We start from the raw sequence: 21,986 nt of genomic DNA on the forward strand, positions 1-21,986 counted from the left end.
TTATAGTTGCAATGCCTCTAATTGATTTTCCAGCTTTAAAATGAAATATAATTAATTTTCGTACGTCTAAACTCGTTTCTTTACGAATGCGCGTCATATCTAAGAATAAAGTAAATAGAATAAATAATTGTGATATTAAATACTGAAATCAAACGATTTTAGTATATTTTTCAATTAGAAGAAAAATAAGCCGCAAAAGATATTTTTATGATGAATTTAGATAAATAATATTTGGATGTACGAAGACTTTTGTGTTCTAATTTTGTGACATTATTTATTTATTTATTTTTAGAACAATACTACTTGATTTTTTATAAAAATATTTGTTCAGTTTTATTAAGAACTATTTAAAGATGCCAATTAAAAAAAACCCAACTAATAAAATGCTTTATTAAGAAGTATAGAACACAATTTCTGCAAACTTCTTTAGTGTACGAACACTTTTGGGAGCCACTGTATATCTTTCTTCATTTGCAAATAGAATTGTTTTGTTTTCATCAGTTGTTCGAATAATTAAAGAAAATGAACTGAATAATTAACTCCAAAATAATAATATTTTCTGATTTTGAAATTCCATGAAAAATTAATTATTCTTAGTTTTGATAATCTCTTAAAAATTTGTTAAAGCATTTATTCTAGTTGTAGTTATCATCTACCATCATCCTGTCCGGAAAAATAAAGTAAAGCATGATAAATAAATATTTTCTATTCAATAAATGTTTATAAAATCAAAATCGTCTGCTTTCCAAATAAAATACAATAAATGTATTTTATGAGCTTTGTTTTTGTAATATGGCAACAGAGATGTTTTAATGAAATATAATGTTTTTTTTATTGTTCTTTCACAAAATATGTATTTATGTGGAATATTAATGGCAAGTTTTTTTTCATTGTTTTCACCAATGATGTGGAGTAGAAACCTTGTATTATTTAAGGTAATTATTTTCTATTATTATACATTTAAATTATTCAATTAAATGTTTAAATTTAAACTGACAGGCAGTTTAAAAATTAAAAGAATGCATTATTTTGCATTTGAATATTTGTTACAACTATCTTCTTCCTAGTTAGAACTATTCTACTGAAGGATATCTGAATTTTCATAAAGTAAATCACTATATATAACATTTTTTGGAGGGCTCAGAATCGATGAAAATAAAAAAATGATTTTTTAATATAATTTGTAAAATTTTTGTTGTTGCATTTTGAGATTTTTTTTTGAGCCGGTTACTTCTTAGATAACTAATATAAGAAATTATCAACATTTTTAATATCCCTAATTTCCTAACTTGTGAACATAAAATATTTTTTTACTAAATATTATTATATTCATATTGTTCATTATAAAAATTGGAACTAAATAACGTTAAAGTTATTGGTTTATGAAACATGCGAAAAATTATTTGGTAGATATAAATGAAAATATTTTACCAAAAATTAAAAGACAGTTACTGAATACAAAATTTATTTCATAAACGAAAGAATCAACCGAAATCAAAACAATAAAGTAAGCAATATAATTCGAGATAGCACATATTAATAAAGCTTTATTAAATATATTATGTAATGAAGCATCTGGCATCTTATTTATAGTTTTGTTTATTTGGAGAAATTAATTACCTTTTAAACACTTCATATGTGTCAAATAATTAAAAAAAAAGAATTCGAATGCATATTTAAATTCAATTGTTTATGCTATTTATGGATACCCTATCACCAATTCTGAGTAATGGAACCAAATGTTTATGATTTTCAAAAAAAAAAAAGTCTCAAAGTGCAGGTGTTTTTGTGCTTTGAAGAATAACACATGTTCAGCGAAGTTTAGGATGAAACAGCAATTTTTTTAACAGGCTTTTTCTGTATTCGGAGTCATCGTGCAAGAAAACAAGTTTTACAGCAAGCAATCTATTGGGGGACATTTTTTTTAAAACATTTGTTTTCATTTGCTTGGAAACTTAGCTTGGCAGCAATAAAATATCATTTTTTTCCCTCCTAATTTTGAACTTGAAGGAAAAATTCAGTTTAAAGAGCACTTTGTTCTTTAAGTCATTTAATTTAAACGTTATAATATTTTCTCTGATTTTAAATTCAATTTAATAAGCCAAAACAGAGCTAGTTGAGAATTACTGCTTTCGATACTCAGTTTGACATACACAAAGCGTTTTTGTTTATTGTTAAATCTAAACATAGTGAAGTCTAAAACTGGCACTGGAAAATTTTGGCAGCTGTAAGCATTAATCAAGATTTTATGGTAAAGGTAGCAACGTAATTGCACAATGGGTTCCTAAAACAAGAAGACTTCTACCACGCAATGAATTAAGACAAGTAGAATTAGACAATTCAAATACGCTTCTCTAATTTAATTTTAAAACCTATTGTGTATCTTATGGCGATAAAATGACCTAAGAACTCAATGTACTATAATAAATACAACGAGCACCTAGATAGATGGCATGCATAACTACATTTGTCATATGACTAAGTCTTCATGGACTATTTGTATTTTAATTAATTGAATTTAAATGCTTAAAATATAATACCACTTGCTATTCGTTTACTACTTTACACTATTCGGTGACTTTACTCACTTTTTATTTCCATTTTCTTTTCTTTTTAATTCTATGTATTCGTGTTGATTGATTTTTGAAGACCTCTGTTGTTGTTTTTTAAGTTTATGTATATTTATTAGGTTTTATCTTTTTGTGTAGTAAATATTTTTATTGCATTCTCGGTTTTAATTGTTAGTTGGATTATCTTGCAATATTTTAATCAAAATAAATGATATTTTTAATTTTTTTGGCAACTTAATGAATAGCTGTACTTCAATAGTGAGCTTGCATTTTAAATAACATTAAATTAATGAAATAATTAAATATATGAAAAAATATTTTAAATAATGTTCAAAAAGAATAATCGTCTGCTGTAATTAGCATATTAAAGACAAAGTTCTTTTCTTTAATATGTAAAATACAACAGACGATAATTCTTTTTGGCGAATCTTGTTTGTATTCAAACTTAAACGGTGAATGAATATTATATAATATTTTCTAGAAAATATATTTTTCTTGTTTTTTACATTACTATTAAATTTGAAATTGCTAAGCCAAGAACTATGCTTATGTTTTAAACTTCTTATGATTTTATATTTTGATGTAATATTTATGCACGTGCAAAGAAGACATTAAATCATTAAATTTTAATATTCTTGAAAACAGCAGTTGCAATCTAACCATTTCCAAATGTAGTTAATATTTTAAAGAAAAAATTTACTTTATGTATTATATTTGATTATTTGGAATTAAATGGACTTTCGTGAAATCTTGATTCACTTTTTATTAAGAATATTTAACAAATAAACATTATCATAATTTATATTAAATAAGAATTAATTTTTAAATAAATGCTTGTATTTACAAAATTACATGATCAAGAATGTAATTAATAGCACGCAACAAAAAAATTTGAGCTTAATATAAAATAAATCAAATATTTTCCATATAATAAAGCATTTTGTATTTTTTTTAATTTTATTGCTATTAGTAAGATTGGAAAAACTTTATTTATACCTTAATATTTTCTTTAAAACATATTTTTCCTGAATTGATGTATTTAAAAATATTTATTATTTTCAAATATTTATTAAATTTTATTGTTTTAGTTTAATTGCTGACATTAATGTAATAAAATATTCAGAAACTTATAATAATCAGTAGTAATATTTACCTCAGATGTTTTATAAACATTGTTTTATTGTTATGAACCGTCCTCATATTAAATGCTCCGTTCAAAAGATGATACTTATTTTTTTAAATATATAATGAATGATATCACTTAATGAAGTATTTCATTTAATTATATTTATATAAGTCAGATTAAAAGATGTAATGTAAAATAAATAGAGTAAATCCAAAGAAAATAAATTTCTGGTATAGTTCATACTAATGAGAAATCTGCATTTATCTATTCCTTTACTTTAAATTAAGCACTACTTTTCATAGGGTGGATCTTCAATTGAAGCAACAGTGGCTTCGAAAATTATCGTTTCTTCAAACAAATACTTTACGATTTGGCAAAAGATCAATTACACGTTTGAACCCATATAAAATTTCTCCGCAGAGTATAATTTTAGATACTATAAAATAACTAGTTAAAATTATTATAATTTTTTTTATCAAAATTCGAATTAAGTGAAAATTCCTAACTTAGGTCAAATGGTTGAACTTCCTTGTTTTATATTTATGCAACTTTCTAAAAAATACAAGTTTAAATTATTTAAATTAAAGATTTGTCTCCCTTAACGATCTTTCTCGTGCTACACAAATCTGATATTTTTCCCCTTCCTAGTTCAAACAAGGAAACCGTCAGATAATTGCATTCAGAAACAATAACCATTAAAATATCTGAATATTGGGTATTTATTTAATCAAGAGCTGAAGGTTTATTTAATCAAGATCAAGTGTTTATTCAACTAAATAATTATATGAGCATTTATAAAATTCAATTTTTGAAACGGAGTCATATAAACCGAATGTATAATTTTAAGAAAACATTTTTAGAGAAAAAGACAGCAAAATTATTTATGCATGATTTATGAATATAATATTATTATTTGGAATAAAAATATTTTATTTATTGTAATGTTTTCATTGGATTGTTCTTCAAACAAAATTTTCAAAAGTGAAAGAAAATAATAAGCAAACCGTTATATCTTATTTCTAAGAGGCTTTTCTCTAAATATCGAATATTATTTCTGTTAAATGTCAGGTTTTAAAACGCTAAATAGAATCATCTATTTCGTTTGATGAAACGTTTTCTTTATTAAACAATCTTTTGGTATATATTTCCAATCGTATTATATCATTTTCATTCTATTTCGTAATTCAAGAAACATTTAATTGCCTGTATAATAATAAAAAAAAGTAAATAAATTTATGAATTCCCGTCTCGATAAAGATTTTTATACCAAGTTATTTTCGCGATTCTTCTTGGATTATTTTCGAATAAATCATTTTTAACATACGCATCTATTCAGTTAAGCTCTATAAATTTCTTAAAAAGCCAGTTAAATATATTTCTTACTTTGCATTCAGTCAAATTGATCTTTTACGATCTGTTCCAAGAAAAGCTCAGAAATTAAACAATGTATCTCTTTATGCTTCCTTTGAAAAAAAAAATAAGATTGAATATCTTGTCATAGAAATCTTTCAATCAAATATAAATGCTCTATTTTGTTTTATTCGTCTGCGTAACATCTAAAATAATTTAAAATAGATTACTTAATATTAAGTAATGCTATTAATAAAGATTCGATTTTTATCTCTGGTATTTAAAAATATTCTATCAAACACTAATACCTAGCAAAACAATTCTTTACTATTAAGCAGATTTTAATTTTAAATTTGATAATAAAATTTTTTTACTTAACCTTTAATATGATTGAATTTACAGATTAGATTTAAATTAATGGGTCGGAAAGTTTTTATCCAGAACAGAAAGTTTCCAGTTTCAGTTTAGCAGAAAAACATCTTATGTAAATATAATTTAGTTGAAATAATCTATTAGTTTATTTTGTTATGTTTCGGCTTAACTTTGAATTGATAAAAAGCAAATTTAATTTACTTGCATTGCAATATTTGCTTTAAACTCATTAATGAAGCATTTAAACATTTATAAGTTCTGATGATCTATTAAACGAAAATCAATTATATTTTTATTGTTTTCAGTAGGAGAAATGTAAATAATCACTCAATATTAGCGCAATTAATAACTAACCAGTTCAAAATCATTTATCAAAATATCCAAAAGAAATCAGTTTTTAGAAATGTTTTGATGAAAAAATTTTTTTCTTCCTAAAACATTTCGCTTCAAATGTTGAGTGCCTTTTTGTGTACGAAAGTGTATCTCAATGACTAATAATGTAAAATATAACCAAAATAAGCAAAATCAAACAAATAAATAGACAACTTGGAAGTACGTAGCTTTTTTTATTGGCTGAGACTTTTCGAAACTGCTGCAATTTTTTTCTTTTATACAGATAACATAGAGCTCAGCAAACATATAAAAAAACAAATGGCCACAAATATATGTTCGACACTGACAATATGAACAACGACTATCGACTAAGAAAAACTATACAAAATATCGTAATTTTCAATGGCTCAGAATGGAATTCTGCCATTATCCTATTTTACACACACACACACACAAATACGGTTTGACATAGTAATGCACAATAGTTGCCATGAAAACATGATTTTACATAAATTATACTGGCTTTTGAAATGAGCTACAGTCACATGAGCACTGACATTCCGTTCGTTTTGATAAATAAGCAATAACTGGTATCATAACAACGAATGGAATGTTGACTATTTCGGGGAATCATGGGCTAGGGATTGATTATTTTACAGAAATTTGGTAATTGAATACTAGTTGCATGTTCTCCATTTTACATATTGTACATGAGTACTAGTTGTATAAAATTGTTCGTTAATATTAAGAATTGGATAAAAATTGATAATGCAGTTGTTTTAAATAATATTATTTCTTTTCTCTTATATTCTTCCAGAACGTATAGTATTTACTGTGCTTACAGTTATATCTGATCAATTAAATATATCATTTTAGGGTCCTTCGCTTAGTTCTCAATTAATTTAATTTAGTTAACATTTTCGCATATTAAAACTCACTCCTCTTAAGCATCAGTTAAATTTCAATTTAATTTCAGGCACAACTCATGCAGTAGCTTTACCTGCAAGACTAGTTTTGTACTATTGTCAAGGTATCTAGTTTAATTTTATTACTTATGCGAAATGCACTTATATATACTTCTATTACCGAAAAGTGATTTCAAAAGCAAAACCATGTTTTCATGATAGAATCGTAAATAATTCATATGTAAAGATCATTTTTAATTACAAAAACAGGTGCAAAAATTTATAAATATATTCACAGAAAAATCTTGATTATCTTCGTTTTAATGAAACGCATCCAATCAGATAATAGCCTAAAAATGAATTAATTTTATACATACCACAGAGATATATTTACTGTTCTGTTTGAAAAATTGTTGATACAATTTTTATATCAAGAAATCGTTAAATAGCTTTATGTCATCATTTTCTCCATATGTTTTTTTAATTAAACAAACAGATGATTTTACAACGAAAGGAAAAATAAAATGTTTGCTTCTGTCAGAAACATATATCATAAACATTTGCAGCTCCATTCATCTGCAAATGGCACACAAATCAGCACAGCAAATAATACTCAAGAAATTTAGCAAAAGGCCTTTTAATAATTTTTGCGTGAATTTTGACTAAATAAAAATTATTAATTTTTCTTAAATATTTCTCAGGAATTGAACAAGATATAAGTTGAATAAGGTAAAGAATCGCAGAATATAAAATTATAATAATTAATTCGTTCGTCTAGAGAGGATTTCTTTACTGTAATCCCAGTGAAATTAATTTTAAATAATGTTGGTTAATTTTTATGGACCTTTTGGTTTGAAACTAAAGCTAGCTATACTTTAACAGGTCTTTATAGGCCGTTTACAACTTTCAAATAATATACAATATAAAAATTTTTGGTAACTAAATTATATAATGGCTTTGTACTATTTTGGAACGAAATAATTTTTGTTCATTTGGTACGGTGATCTGGACGAAATCTTTGATTTTCACCGCTTCAAATGGAGATTCGATGACTTAATAATGACATAATAAAACTGTTTATAAAGTTTATATTTCAGAATAAGATAAAGAATATTGTTTTGAGCTGGCAATTCTTAAATGAATAAGGTAAAGAATCGCAGAAGTCATTTATCGCAGAATATAAAATTATAATAATTAATTCGTTTGTCTAGAGAGGATTTCTTTACTTATTATGGGTTCATGTAATCCCAGTGAAACTTATAAAACTCATCTGTAATCCTCATCAGGAGTTTTTTAAACAAAATCATTTTTAGCCAGAATATTTGCTTGTATTTGAATATCTGACTATACAAACAAATAATTTATTTATAGTATAGGTGGTGAAAACGCATAAAAGAAAAATCTCCATTTATGACCAGAAAATACATGACTTTTGTGTCCAAGCCTAAATAAATTTAAAAATAATAAAATTTTACCATCAAATCAATATAGTCATATGAATTCGTTATTGTTTAAAATCTGCTATTATTTAAAATACTGAAATCGGAAATTTTTCGCTGAAAAACTCTGTTTGAACTGAAAATTTAAAACTGATTTGAATTATAAAATTATTGCTGAAACTTCAATCTAATGTAAAAATATTTCACAGATAATGATTAATTGTTCTAAATATAGCTTTTCTAAACGTCTATAATATAAAAAAATCTATGGAGAAGCTTTTCACTTTCTTTATAAATGTTTTCGTAAAACCATTGCGCTCTGCTATAAATTTAAGAATTAGAGATAAGTAATGTAGAAGAAGACGATAATGTCTTCGATCATTTTCAATGTTTTCACATACGAGTCATTTGAACCTTAGCATTAAAACAAATCTTATAATTTTATTAATCCAAACGAAAATGTGGAATAATTACAAGAAATAGAAAAACGATTCGTTTTAATAGTTTCTTAATAAAACAAGATCAAAATACAATTTACTTATATCAAAACTTAAACTTATGAAATATTCCAATTTTCTCTTTTACTGAGCTATAAAAGAAGAAGGTTGTATATCTCCAGAGGCATTCACAATTATTTTAAAATGGTTCAATTTCCAGATTTTAAGAGAATATTTTGCCTAATCCAATAATTTATAACCGTGACTTTTTTTATCCAAACTAGTTAAGACGATCGAGATTTCAGCGCATTTTATTTGAAACACGTTTAACAATCCTGAATTTAATTAGTTAATGTTTTGTCAGAAAATAACTATTGCATGGAAGAATTACTAATATCTTAATTTATGGAGTAAATTTTATAAAATCCTAAAGCAATTTTTTTATTTATATTCAAATACATTACCCGTAAAAAAAAATTTTTTATTTGAAGATTTCATATCTATTAAATTATTTGGAACTATTTTAGGTTTGTTTTGAACACAAAAAACACGGTCTCTTCGTTTTTTATAATAACTCAAGGTCTTTTAAAAGAAAAAAATGGTAAGCACAAGTTAAATAATATCATACAACAACGAAAAAAACAACAACATCACGATGCGTTTACTATTCTGACACGATTATTCCGTCTTGTGGATTTGGTTTGCATAGAGAAACTAAGAACAGTATATAGGTAGCATTATTACTAAACAGTATTGCATTCGTAATTGCATTGGGATTATAAATGCTGGCCAGGCATCTTATCAATAATATTGTAGCATAATATTGTCAATCAGTCTATCACCAGAATTCAAATCACAGACGTAATCAGGGGCGTCCAGTTAAGAGCACGAATGCCACTTTTATTTCTTTTATTAAATAGTCTTTAATTTTTTTCACTCCAGTCCTTATTTTGAAGATCTTTTCTTTAATGACGCAGACTCTCGTGCAGTTACAGATGCAGATAATACAAAGACACACGTCCAAGGCCCATTTCTGTTGACTGAGGTCCAAGTTCAGCAGATCAAAGGGACTGCTGCTTTTGCCTTTGCTCATCTGCAAAGAAAGAAAAATAGTCATTTAAGTAAAACTTTTGCCGAAAATACAAAGTACGTCATTTAAGAAGGAAAGAAATCGTTTCAGGTGATTTTTTTATTAATATAAATTTATAACAATTTCCCTGCTGAAATTAAATAATCATAAATTTTGTATCCAAATATGCGTATGGAGAGAAATGAAATAACAATGTAACAACAGAAAAACCTTAAGTAATAACAGAAAGATTTATAGATACATTAATACATTACATTATTTAAATAGCTTTCAAAATCTGTTACGTAATCTTTACCATTACTTGATATTCCTAAAAAAAATTTACCTTCAATTATGCTTTTTTTACGATTTCAAACGTTGAATTTTCATCATGATACGTGCTAAAATTAAACGTGATCTGTAGATACGAATATATGAGGAGACAAAATTTAACTGAATTGAAAATAAAGCAAAATGCAATCCCAAAGCAGATGGGCTGCGTGTTTAATTCGGTTCCTTTAATACAAAATTATATTTATTTTTTACTATTCGGAAATTTTACTTAAAACATTTAAAATTTTATTATTATACAGTTAATACACAAAACATCATTTTCTTTGCCTTCATACATTTATAAAATATCTAATTTAATTACAATGCACCAGTTTTAAGTCAAGTATTTATATTGACTAACAGTACAGTTAATATACAAAACATTATTTTCTTTTGCCTATAAACATTTATAAAATATCGAATTTAATCACAATGCATCAGATTTAAGTCAAGTTTTTACATAAACTCTTTGCACTCATAAAAGTAATTCGGTGCACAATTATTCACCTAATATAAGTACTTGTTTACTGCACCGAAAAAAATTACATATATTTGTTTTAAATTGAATTTCCCTGGAAAATTAGTTTACATTTTCTTACCACTCTGTATGCATTTTTTAACTGTTAAAATTAAAATAAATAAAATGATGATATAATGCGCCTCTTTCAAAGCCTTAGAGTTTTATACGCTTAAACTGGACACATCAATTCAAAATTCCCCAATAAAAGTTTATTGTATTAGATTTTAAGGCTTTTATGTTGTATCATTACAGCTTAACAAGTAAAATCTAACAACAAAATACATAGATGATATTATTCAATTATTTTAATTTAGTTAACGTACAAAAAAACCCTTCCGGGATAGGACTCCAACTATCAAACGTAGACAGATACGCGTACGAAATGCCTATTTACGAATACCCCCCTCCCTAATAGACGTCAGCTTATGACAATACTGCTTCTCTTCAGTTAAACGTAAAACAAGTGACCATCACTCCATCACAATCTTTCAACAATATCGAAATTACTCTGCCATTTACCACAGCAGGCATAAACAATGTGCTTCATCATTCAGCGTGCATGGAGGAGAATCATGTAGAGATAACAAAAAATAAGGTGCAGTATGTTGGATAAAACGACACCTTGATTAATCGTTCGATTTCTTGTCAGATGACCCACGTTCGAAAAATAAATGTTCAGTCTCAACTAAAAACAGACATAACTGATAGAAAAACCAGACTGTTTTTCAATCTCCTCTCCCATACCTGTTATTAAAAACCGGATAAGGCATAGTGCGTGGTTAAACAAGAATGAATACTTTTTAGTACTTGTTCAATTACGGTGCGAGCGTGCTCGTTTATCGGCGAATCTGAGGTTGTGCATCGTTTTCCACTTCATTTGCATAAGTATAGCTGCCAAAATCCATTAGACACTAACAAAGTTGCTCAATCGTTTCTGCTAATGGCTTATGGACGAGGGGAGAGACAGTATTTGAAAAGCCGATTCACACTGTTAAAAGATGACTAACTCACAACGATGAATGAGTTCTGTTTCTATTTTTATCATCCCGTTTAGAAATTTATTATTGCTATTTTTTGAAGATCATAAAGAGATTTTGAAACAGAAAAATCATGTTGAGCCATGCAGTAAAAATATTAAAGATGTCTGCAAATTATTTTTATTAATTTTTTTAATTAGTCTATCCTTTAATTACTTATTTGGCTTGTTTTTTTTATTAATATATTTGCTTAAGCACCAATTAAGTATAAAATCTATCAATTAATTCAATTAAGTATAAAAATTATCAAATTAAGTATAAAATCTTGAGTAAATTTAGAAAGCAGTTAATGTTCAATAACAGAAATCGCCTGGAACAAGACTTTCGAGTGAGATTTTAAAAGGTTTGATGATTTTAAATAAATGTCTTGCGATATGAATTTTCAGTTTGTTTCAAATAATTTTGGTGAGACAGAAAAAAAATCATTTTGCAATCGGATACGGGTATGCATTTTCTCTTTATTGTGAATGAAGAACAAGCAAATATATTTGGATGACTATGGATATGGTTTAATATGCTCTTAAAATATGTCTGCGATATTGTGGAACGTGGCATCGAATAATCGTGTGTTTAAATTTAAAAACTATTGTTTAAGCAGAAAAGTTAAAATTCGATGCCAAAATTATGAGAAATCTAAAAATCAGTATTCTGGGACCTTTAAGCAGAATGAATGGAAAAGAATAGTTCCCAAATAAAGCACATAATCTAATTTATGTCAGACAGTATAGAAAGAAAATATTTTACGAGTTAATGATTCAATAATTTTATTGAAATCTGATTTTAGCCCTATCTCCTTTATACAATATTCAATTCAAAAATCCTTCCAAAAAGCTAGATCATAACGATATTCCGCTTTTGTTGTTTAAAAAACGATTTAAAAAGTAACGCAAACGAAAAAGTTTTATTTATTTATTTTATTTTATTAATTTATTTAGTGCTTTAATAGTACTATTTATAAACAATGCATATTCAGTTTTAGTAATTCTACTAAAGTCTTCGCAAAAACAATGAAAATATGAATTTCTTTTCCTTTTTTATATAAAATTACAATTTATAGTTCAAAATTTCTATAATAAAGAGATTTGTAACTTAGAATGATATATGTGGTCATAAATGAAAAAGATAAAAAAAACAGCTTTAATTTTTGAAATTAATAATCAATAATAAATGAAAGAAATAATTTTGAAATTAATAATCAATAATAAATGAAAGAAATAATTTTGAAACTAATCTAATTACTACAATTTATAAAGAAACAACTGAAAAATCTCAGCTTCCATTTCATTAATTATGCAACAATTTATTATTAATTTAATAGTTTCTTAATAATTAGAAAAAATGAATTATTAAAGTCAGTTAAATCTTTTCAAAAACTATATATAAAACTCTAAAAATACATTTCCTTGTAAAGTTCCTAATCTTCTTTCCCTGATATAATAAACATATAAATGTATGTTTTTATAAATTTTTTCTTTTTTTTTTTAATTTTTAAACAGTTATCAAAGTAAGCATTACATTTTGAAAACCATCTCTTTATTCTTCTGTCAATCAATCTTTTTATGCTTCAATTTGTTTGAATGAATTTTAAACCGCAAACAAGGTAAAGAATAATGTTAAAAAGGCTTAAGAAGTTCTTACTGTACTTCATAATATGAGAAATAAAAACAGTTTGTATCGGAAACTTACACAATATTCGAAAATAGAAAATATTTGTTATTCATAGTAGGAACGGAACTCCGTGAATTCCGTGTGGAAGTGAACACCCCTTTGTTTCCTGTTTACATCTCAGAAAGCCAGTCACTGTCATGTGACATTATCCATCTTCCCACCAAACTTCTTTTTAAAAGAAATAAACTGTCGATCATCTATTTCTGAAATAGTTTCATTCACCTTCTGGTACAGTCGTAACAATAAGTCAGATAGTGCTGCCCTCTCTTGTCTATTTCATCAACTTGAATATTTTAAATTCAAACAAAAATATTCTAAACTTGATCGCATTTTTTACTTTTTTTTTTGAATAATTGCAATGATTTCAATGATTGTTTAATAAGACTGAAAAAAAACGCGTCTCATAAATAGAAGTATGTAAATTCGCAATTCCAAAATGGAACTATTTCACACATAAAGGATGTGAGACTTTTTAACATTCATTCAATTTTATTTACAGCCTGAAAATAATGAGATGAGGATTTCATTTATTCAAATTGAGGTCCAATTTAAATATTCTACCATCAACAGAAACAGGTGGGAATTAGTTCATGGGAAAGGATTCACCTCTAAACAAGTTTTCTTTCTAAATTCCTTTTTTTGAACATTTTTGGATTTGATTATTTGTGAATGTCAAGGGGAATTAAAAAAAAAAAAGTTTTAGCTTCGTTCATCCAAATCATTCACACCGTTTACACTCCAGCAAATCACTTACTTTATATTGTACGGTTTGGTGTACGTTTTCAACTTTTCAACCGGATCTTTTGTGGGAAAACTTGTTTATGTTCGAGCGAAAAATAAATAGAACGTTCGTGACAGTCAAAAATAAGCCTTGGGCGATAAGTAACAAAATAATTACGAAATTAACAAACTTCTCGACGAGTTTTAAACGCAACTGGTTTGGTCGTAGTTTGCGACATGAGAAAGAGTAACTAATGGTTGGTTTATTAAAATATGGATTGAGAAACAAAGTGTACACAAATCTAAAATACGGAGGATGATTAATTGATTGCATGAAATTGCTTTCGTAAATAATGGCAATCAGAATTTTTAACCAGTTGTTTCGATTCAAGGTTATAAGTAGAAATCAAGGTCGATTCGGAAATATTTTAAAGAAAATAATTGTTTAAATATTTTAAAGTTACTGTTATTTTATTTAATTCGTTAAATTGCCATGTAAGAGGTAATTTAAATACCATGAGGCATTTCAAAGTTGTTTAATTCATAAAAAAGATGTATTTTTCTTTAAAAAACCTGTTCAGGTAGAAAATGTAGATAAATGACTTCTTTTATTTTTCAAAATTTAAAATTCTTGCTCTAATAATTATGCTGTTGTCATAATAAATTTCTGAATAACAAGGATAATACATGAATAAAAAAAAAGAAAGTTTTCACTTTTACTAGCAAATTTTCATAAAGAATAATTTCATAGTTTAATTTTTATAAAGTTTTATTAATAGAAAAACAGTTTCTTGATTTTTTAGAAAAAGTAATTGAAACATTTTTAGTAAAATCTAGAAACAATTCTCTAAATTAGGACCATCCGTATTAATCTTATTTGTTCATTTCTTGCAATCTTTACATGAACTGAACCTCTATTGTTAAGAATTTAAACGAAACAATAATATAATCAATCGTATTTTTTCCTCGAAAAAATATTTGAAACAATAATTAAACTTGAAAAAGAAAGAATTCTATTTTACAACCGTCACATAAAATTTCTCTAAAGTTTTAATCAAGTGTTTTTCTCGAATATTAAGGATAAGTGGAACTAACTTGTATTAAATCCATAGAAACTTAAATTTCTAAACTAAACACGTTGATATGATGTGAAAATCGTGAGGGTAAATTGTCAACTAAGACAACGGTCTCGTAGCATTTAACTATAGTGTAAAATTACGATATTCATCAAAGATAACTCTCTCTATATTTTTTTTAAAAATAGGGTATTAATATATGAAATCATTCATTATCAAATTATATTATAAAATTATAATGACATGACCTTATAATAATTAATAAGGCAATTTAAACAACAAAAAAGTGAGGGCATTCCTGCACAGCTCTCTCTTTCTATGGCACAACAACAAAAGACATTCTAGCCATAAAAAGGCGATATATCGCCAGGAAAGCCACCCCGACAGTTCGTCACTCTCTGACTAGACGTGCGTCTGAAAAAACGCTTTTATCCGATCAAAACGAGACAGTCGCAAAATCGGATGACCTTCCATTACTCCTCACATCATCCGCGAAACAAAAGTAATATGTATTTATGTCAATTCGAAAAAGATTTTATTTTTAAAAGAATGAAACGAGATTCTGACTAGCTGTAACCGTGTCTAGTTACTCAGTTTTGCCTTTCTTCGAATTCGCGCCATTTCGAAGAAGCCAAGATAGGACGCTGGAAGGATCAAAACTTCAAATAACATGATGTGCAGGTGGTTATTTACTTCCTATAAAATAACGATCAAGTTAAATGGCGCTGTGACTTTTTTTTTTTCTTTTCTTTACGGAGAAAAATTTTTATTCGAATGATTTTTACAGCTGAAAGCACGACTCAAAGTAAAATGGTGTCGAAATGAAAATTGCTTCTGCGAATTCATTGACAGAGTAGTTTTTTTAAAAAATTTCTCTCCCCCCCCCCTCCCCACATTAATGCGTCCCATCACCTATTCATGTAAATTTCCTCGAAATTAAATTGGAAACATGTTATTTTAAGTTTATTTTCTTTGCAATACTATTAGTTTTGTAGGAAAACATCATTATCTTCTGTCCTTCACATTTATTTATTTCAAACTAAAAGTTTTAGAATAGCAAAAAGTGAAATAATTTGAAGAGGAAAAAAGGTTAGTTGTAGAAAGAAAAATAAAAGAGTGTATGCATCATATTATGTGTTTATATAGATATGTAATAACTACAGGAGCATTTTATGTGTAGAATGCAAATCATTTTGTTTTACAACTCTTTCTAGCTATCAATTTGTGTGAAGAAATTTTTTTCTAATTAGTCAAAAATATAAAATAACAAACATTTTCAAAGGTACTTAGGGTTCCTATAGGATGGTAACAATTAATTCTCAACCATTTATAGAAGAAAAAACCTATTTTACTTCTTTGAAGAAGGTTTCAACTAGATAATATTCTAAAAATTCCATTACATTTTTTTAAAATTCTTCACAATCGATCGTTAACTTATAAATTTGATGCGTTTATGTATATCGTATAAAAAAGAATATTAGAAATAATTTTTAAAAAGTAATTTCAATCTTCATTTACTCTATATCAAAAAAGAATATTACTTCTTTCAAAAACTACATTAAAAGGAAAGTTCACAAATTACATTAGTTTCTGAAGTGTTTAAAATATTCCAACTAATTCGTTAATGGATATATTTATTAAAAAAAAAACTTCAGATTTCACTGCACTACAGTCTCTTAAAATATTGAAAGATTTTACTAAGAAATAGAAAATACTGTTATTAGTAAGAATTTTATAAATCAACATGAGAATTAAATACATAATGTAAATCAAAGTAAAATTTAGAAAAAAAACAGACAGCTCAGAAAAAATAACAAATTCAGATTATTATTCTTATTCTATCGATTAATTTTAATTCAAATGAAAGAAAAAAGAATACATAATCGTTTGATCAAAACTATGAAAGCCAAGTATAGTTATTCAATAACCGAAAAACCATTAAGAAACGAAACCTCGACAGCAAAACATCTCAAGTTCAAATATTAGTTATTTTGATATATAATATTTATATGCTACTTTCTTATAATTATTTTTATATAATTAAAAAACTTTGTATTTTTAATGACCTGAAAAGTAAATGATATAGATATGTTCTATTCTCTATTTTAATTTAAAGCGTACTAAAGCATATTTCAAAACAATATATTATTTTAATACCACAAGGAATATAGTAGTTATAAATGCTTTCTTCAAACGCTCTCTAATTTATTCGGAAAAACACTAAATTATTTCCCACGTTTACCTTTTATAAGAAAGCATATAATTTTATTTATTCTTCTAAAAACTGGTCCTCTAATAAGTATTATGTTATCAACTTGGAGGTTAAACAAGCACGCATCATTTTAATTATGCGAAGATAACGCAAAGTAAATATTTTTCATACCCAGTTTTTATTGTTTTAATTTAAGAATAAGAATGAGGAAATGAAATGAGGCAAGGCTTTTTTTACACAGTTTCCTTGCATGATAATTACTTGCAGGAAAACGTATACTAGAACATCATCCTTCATAAAAAATTTTCGATGATGCAACAATCTATTGCTTACTTATTTTAACCTTCAAAGAACTTCTATTTCCTGCCTCTAAACAAAACAAATGGTAATTCGAAATTTAGGAATTTAACAAAACATTAAAAATTATGATAAAATAAAGTATACGATATACTTTGCACATTTTAACATCCTTGAGGAAAATCTTATTTAAAAGTTCACACTTTTCCATTAATTCAGCATTACAGGATTTTTAAATTATCAATCGCTGTTTTGGAGTTCAATATAAATAAGTTAGGAATGTAGGTAAAACATTCTTAAAAATTCCTTTTAAGCTTAAAATTTAATATTAGAATAATTTATATATAATTTTTTTAAATAAATAAATATGTTTTCATTAAACGCTTCAAGTCAGTATTTCAATAATCAAATTATATCATTGCATAGTGTAATTTGAAATTCATCAAAAATAGCACAACGTGTTAATTTTTTAAAAAATAAATGAAATAAATTTTTATCAGTGTTATATGTGTTTCAATTATTTTTTATTCCATTGCTAAAATAGTATGTACTGATAATGACACTTAAAAATCAAAATTTAAAAGATACACAAGGTTGTAATTCTAGAATTATCAAAAAGAAGACATTCGATATCTCACGAAAAAATTGCTGCTATAAAATTCAGTTTACATTTACTTTCTTCAGAATAAAATGTTCATTTTATCAAAATTACCATCCGTAACAAAATCTATTCTTCTCAAATCTTTTTTTATTTGTATTAAAGGTTAATTAAATATAAATTGAGCACAACGTTCTTTGAAACAATGTCATGTTTAAAAGAATTAACTAAGGCATAAAAGAAAAAGCGTTTCGAATTTCTAAAAGAGCTAGATATCCAGCGAAGTAGAACAAGTTGAATAAACTGTACTGAGATATAAGTGTTACTTTCATGAGTTAATTATTCATCAGCATCAGTTCATTATTCAGATAGGATTCAAATTCCAGTTCTTGAGAATTCAAAAATAGGAAAAGTAAATGTAATTAACTATTATTTCTTTCTTCAAAAAATAAATATTATTAATACAAATTAAAAAATTCATTCTATGTTTATTTCATTAGGGTATATAATTAACTGCATTTAAAATTCAGCAGCTGTTAAAACATCTCCACAAAAAAATGACTTCAATGATATAATAATAAAACATATAAAAGGTTTGTGGTGGATCAGGAAAGTAAAAATGTTTAGAAAATTATATTTTGAATTATATACACGAATTATTTTATTTAATTTTATATCTTTAACTTTTTTTTCAAGAATAAAATAGTTATTATGATTTTAACCACTTAAGGAAAAAATTTCACTAGATAATAACATAATAAAACTGCTACAGAAAAACATTAAAAAAAAATCAAGCTTTTGTTCGGATTTTAAAACATGCTAAACTTCAATGATTTACCATTCATGTTCGTTACGCTTCATTTACTCGTAGACTGGAAGCACTCTGCACCCTGTTACCCATCCCCACCCCCACCCCCACCCCTGATACTACCTAGACTTCTTTCATTCTTTCACTTTTTAAAATTTTTTCTATTATTATTTTATTGCAGAAAACGTCTGCAAAATTGTTGTATACGTAAACGATATTTTGATTCGTAAATCACTTTAAATGCAACATTATTTCAACTGCTTATTGCTCGAAATGAAGAAATTTTTCGCTTCAAGGGAGCGAGTTACTTTGAGAAAAAAAAAATTGTTATTTCAAAAGAAAGCGATAGAACTCGTTTAATTAAATTTTATGCTTTATTAAACAAACCATAACATATTTGCAAGTCTGCGAAATAAGTGGAGAATGATCGCGTGGAAAATAATAAGCATTCATATTCTTCAGTTGTATGATAAGTAATATGTTTTTAAACTCATTTCATAAATGTCCTTCACAGCATACCATGGAATTTTTGATAATGTATCAAATTTATTTGTCATGGTACAGTAAAAATTCGTTTGCAATTATAAATTGCCAAACAAATAAATACCTTTTTTTTTTAATTCTCAAATTCATTCAACTTAAAGGGATAAGTTTTTTTAACAACTAAAATTTGCAATAAATAGCTTTTTAGCCGTTAGTAATATGTGCTTAATAGCAATTAAAGAAAAAGATACAGCTAACATTCACATACAAAATTTAAAATTTTATTCTTATTTATGAAAATTATTTTAATAATAATAAATGAACTGAAAATAATTATGCTAATTGAAGTTTATAAAGAAGCATAATATATAGCATTTTTATTTCTATAAATAAATATATATTACGTGATATCGAAATTAGATGCCAACTTAAGTTTACCAAGAATATTTAGCAAATCTGCAGTTAAATATGCAGATCAACAACACTTGAATCCCACTTGAAACTCCCGTTTTTAAAATGTACAATTTTTTACTGATATTCAGTTGCTTCTAATCCAACATTCTTCGAATGTCAACACGCTCTTCCTATAAATGGAGACATCTGCTTTGAATTTTCCTTGTGCTTTTTAAAACTTGCGATCTTTATCAGGTGTTTTATTTGTTCGTTCAACTATTAGTTGTGAAAGTTAATAATATTCAAATGTACGCGGAAATTCTTATTTCTTTTTTCCTGCTAGTTTGAAGCTTTCACATCTTGTTATATTAATTTTATAGAAAAATCTGATCTTATCCGATTGAATATTAGTATGAATTTAGTATTTATTTCGACTTTCATGCGCTTCCTTATAGCTATTTTACGAGCTTGTGGTATATTTCCGATGCTTCTATTTTAAGAAAAGAATCTTAGAATAGTTATAAAAAAAAGTACATTCACCTATATATGAGCAATAGACATTAAAGCCTATAAACTTCAAACCCTAAAATAAATTACCGCGCTGTTTAAAGTTATGAAATAACTTAATACATTACAGAAATTTTAAAAAAAGTATTCAAGAGGTTTTTTAAAAGAAATTTAATCTCATTTACATTCCAGCTGATGCAAAGGTCCCCAAAATTAAGTCAAGAAACTAGGAAATTTATTTTTAAGAATTCTATTCTGTGTATCAGAAAATAATAAATTAAGATTACACAAAAATATATTATCTTGTTTTTGTAGAACCCGTTGAATTTTGAACAAAAAACTTAAAAATATTTTGCTTTTCGGCGATTTTTACTCTTTCTGGCTGTATGTATTTAATGATATAGGCAAATAAGAATTGTCAGAAGAAAATTGTCAGAAAGAAAAAATAATTGAATTATCAGAAGAAAAAATAATTAAGATGAAATCATCTCTCAGATAATCTAGCAAATTTAATAATTTTTTGATTCAACAAAGTACAAACAATAGTTCAAAAATAAAAATACAGAAGCGAATTAAAATAGAAATTTTTCAAAATGCTACCAATACAATAGTATATAAATATAAATAGGTGATAAAATATTCTTTGTAGAGCTAGAATCAAACAATTGGCACTTCACTATACTTTTTATCTATAAAGTTTAAAAAATTCGTTGAATTTTTCTAACGAGTTTTTAAAAAACGATAAGGAAATATATTAAATTATATGGTATACATTTGAAAGAGAAATAACTTTTTGAAAATCATCCAACTATCGTCCACTTCATTCACAAGAAGAAAATGATTGATGGTCTTAGCATTGCCAAATAACAACGTTAAAGAAATTTCTTGAAAGTAGGTCACACCGAAAAGTTCAACATATTATTTACCCAATAATTGTATTGAAAGTAAGATCCTTCCCACTTCGCTCCTTATCTTAAACAGCATTAACAAATCTTTTATTTTTGTTTACTAAACAACCTTTTGTCCTGTTTCTCTTTTTCACAACAAACGATTTACTAATATCTTATTGATATGTTATAATTTTATCAATGGGTAAAATATATAGGAGAAATAATATAATATTGTATTAATTGTAATAATATAAGATTGAGCTAATAGATTAATGATTCGCATATGCAGTTGGTTACTAAAAAAAACATATTTCAATTTTCTATAAAACAAAATTTTATAAACCAGGAAATAAATACAAAAAAAACCCTTCCCATTATTAAGTTTTATTTTATTAAGTACATGACAGGAGGCCCATATAGTATCAAAATACAATAATTAACAATGCGAAGAATTTCTGTTTGAAAAACACAGCAGTGATAAGAGAAGAAGAAGAAAAAGACTTATTTTTTTAATCAAATGTTAATTAATTGTTTCTAAGCAAAAGACGTCAGTTTTTTAAAATATCAGTTTCATATTCTCTCTCACACAACGAAATTAATTTTTAATACTTATGTGAACGAATAAAATATATCCATTCTCAATAAAAGTAGAAGAAGAAAGGGAGAATAAAATAACGAGAATTATATTCTCCCTCTGCGTCATCACTCTTTCCCCTATTGCAAAAAGAAAAATATAAAATCGCTTGCTGATAGTTTCCCTTCGAACTATAAACAAAGCGTTTCCCCTCCGAGTTGAGCTTAAGTGAGTTGAAAAGAAACCAAATCGGGATTCCGAAGTGAATT

The 21,986-nt window shown here is 26.1% G+C and overlaps 1 protein-coding gene across 2 annotated transcripts in view; it reads right to left on the reverse strand.

Annotated features, from left to right (window-relative positions):
* Positions 1–5,964: 5,964 nt before the first annotated feature.
* The window catches only part of LOC129987441 (uncharacterized), a 188,762-nt gene continuing 172,740 nt past the window's right edge, over positions 5,965–21,986 (reverse strand). For both annotated transcript variants that reach the window (XM_056095425.1, XM_056095426.1), the window contains one exon: positions 5,965–9,625. The gene's annotated coding sequence lies outside the window, so the exon portion shown is untranslated. The remainder of the gene's footprint in view (positions 9,626–21,986) is intronic.

Source organism: Argiope bruennichi, chromosome 10 (assembly GCF_947563725.1).
Source record: "Argiope bruennichi chromosome 10, qqArgBrue1.1, whole genome shotgun sequence".
Taxonomy (NCBI): Eukaryota; Metazoa; Arthropoda; class Arachnida; order Araneae; family Araneidae; genus Argiope; species Argiope bruennichi.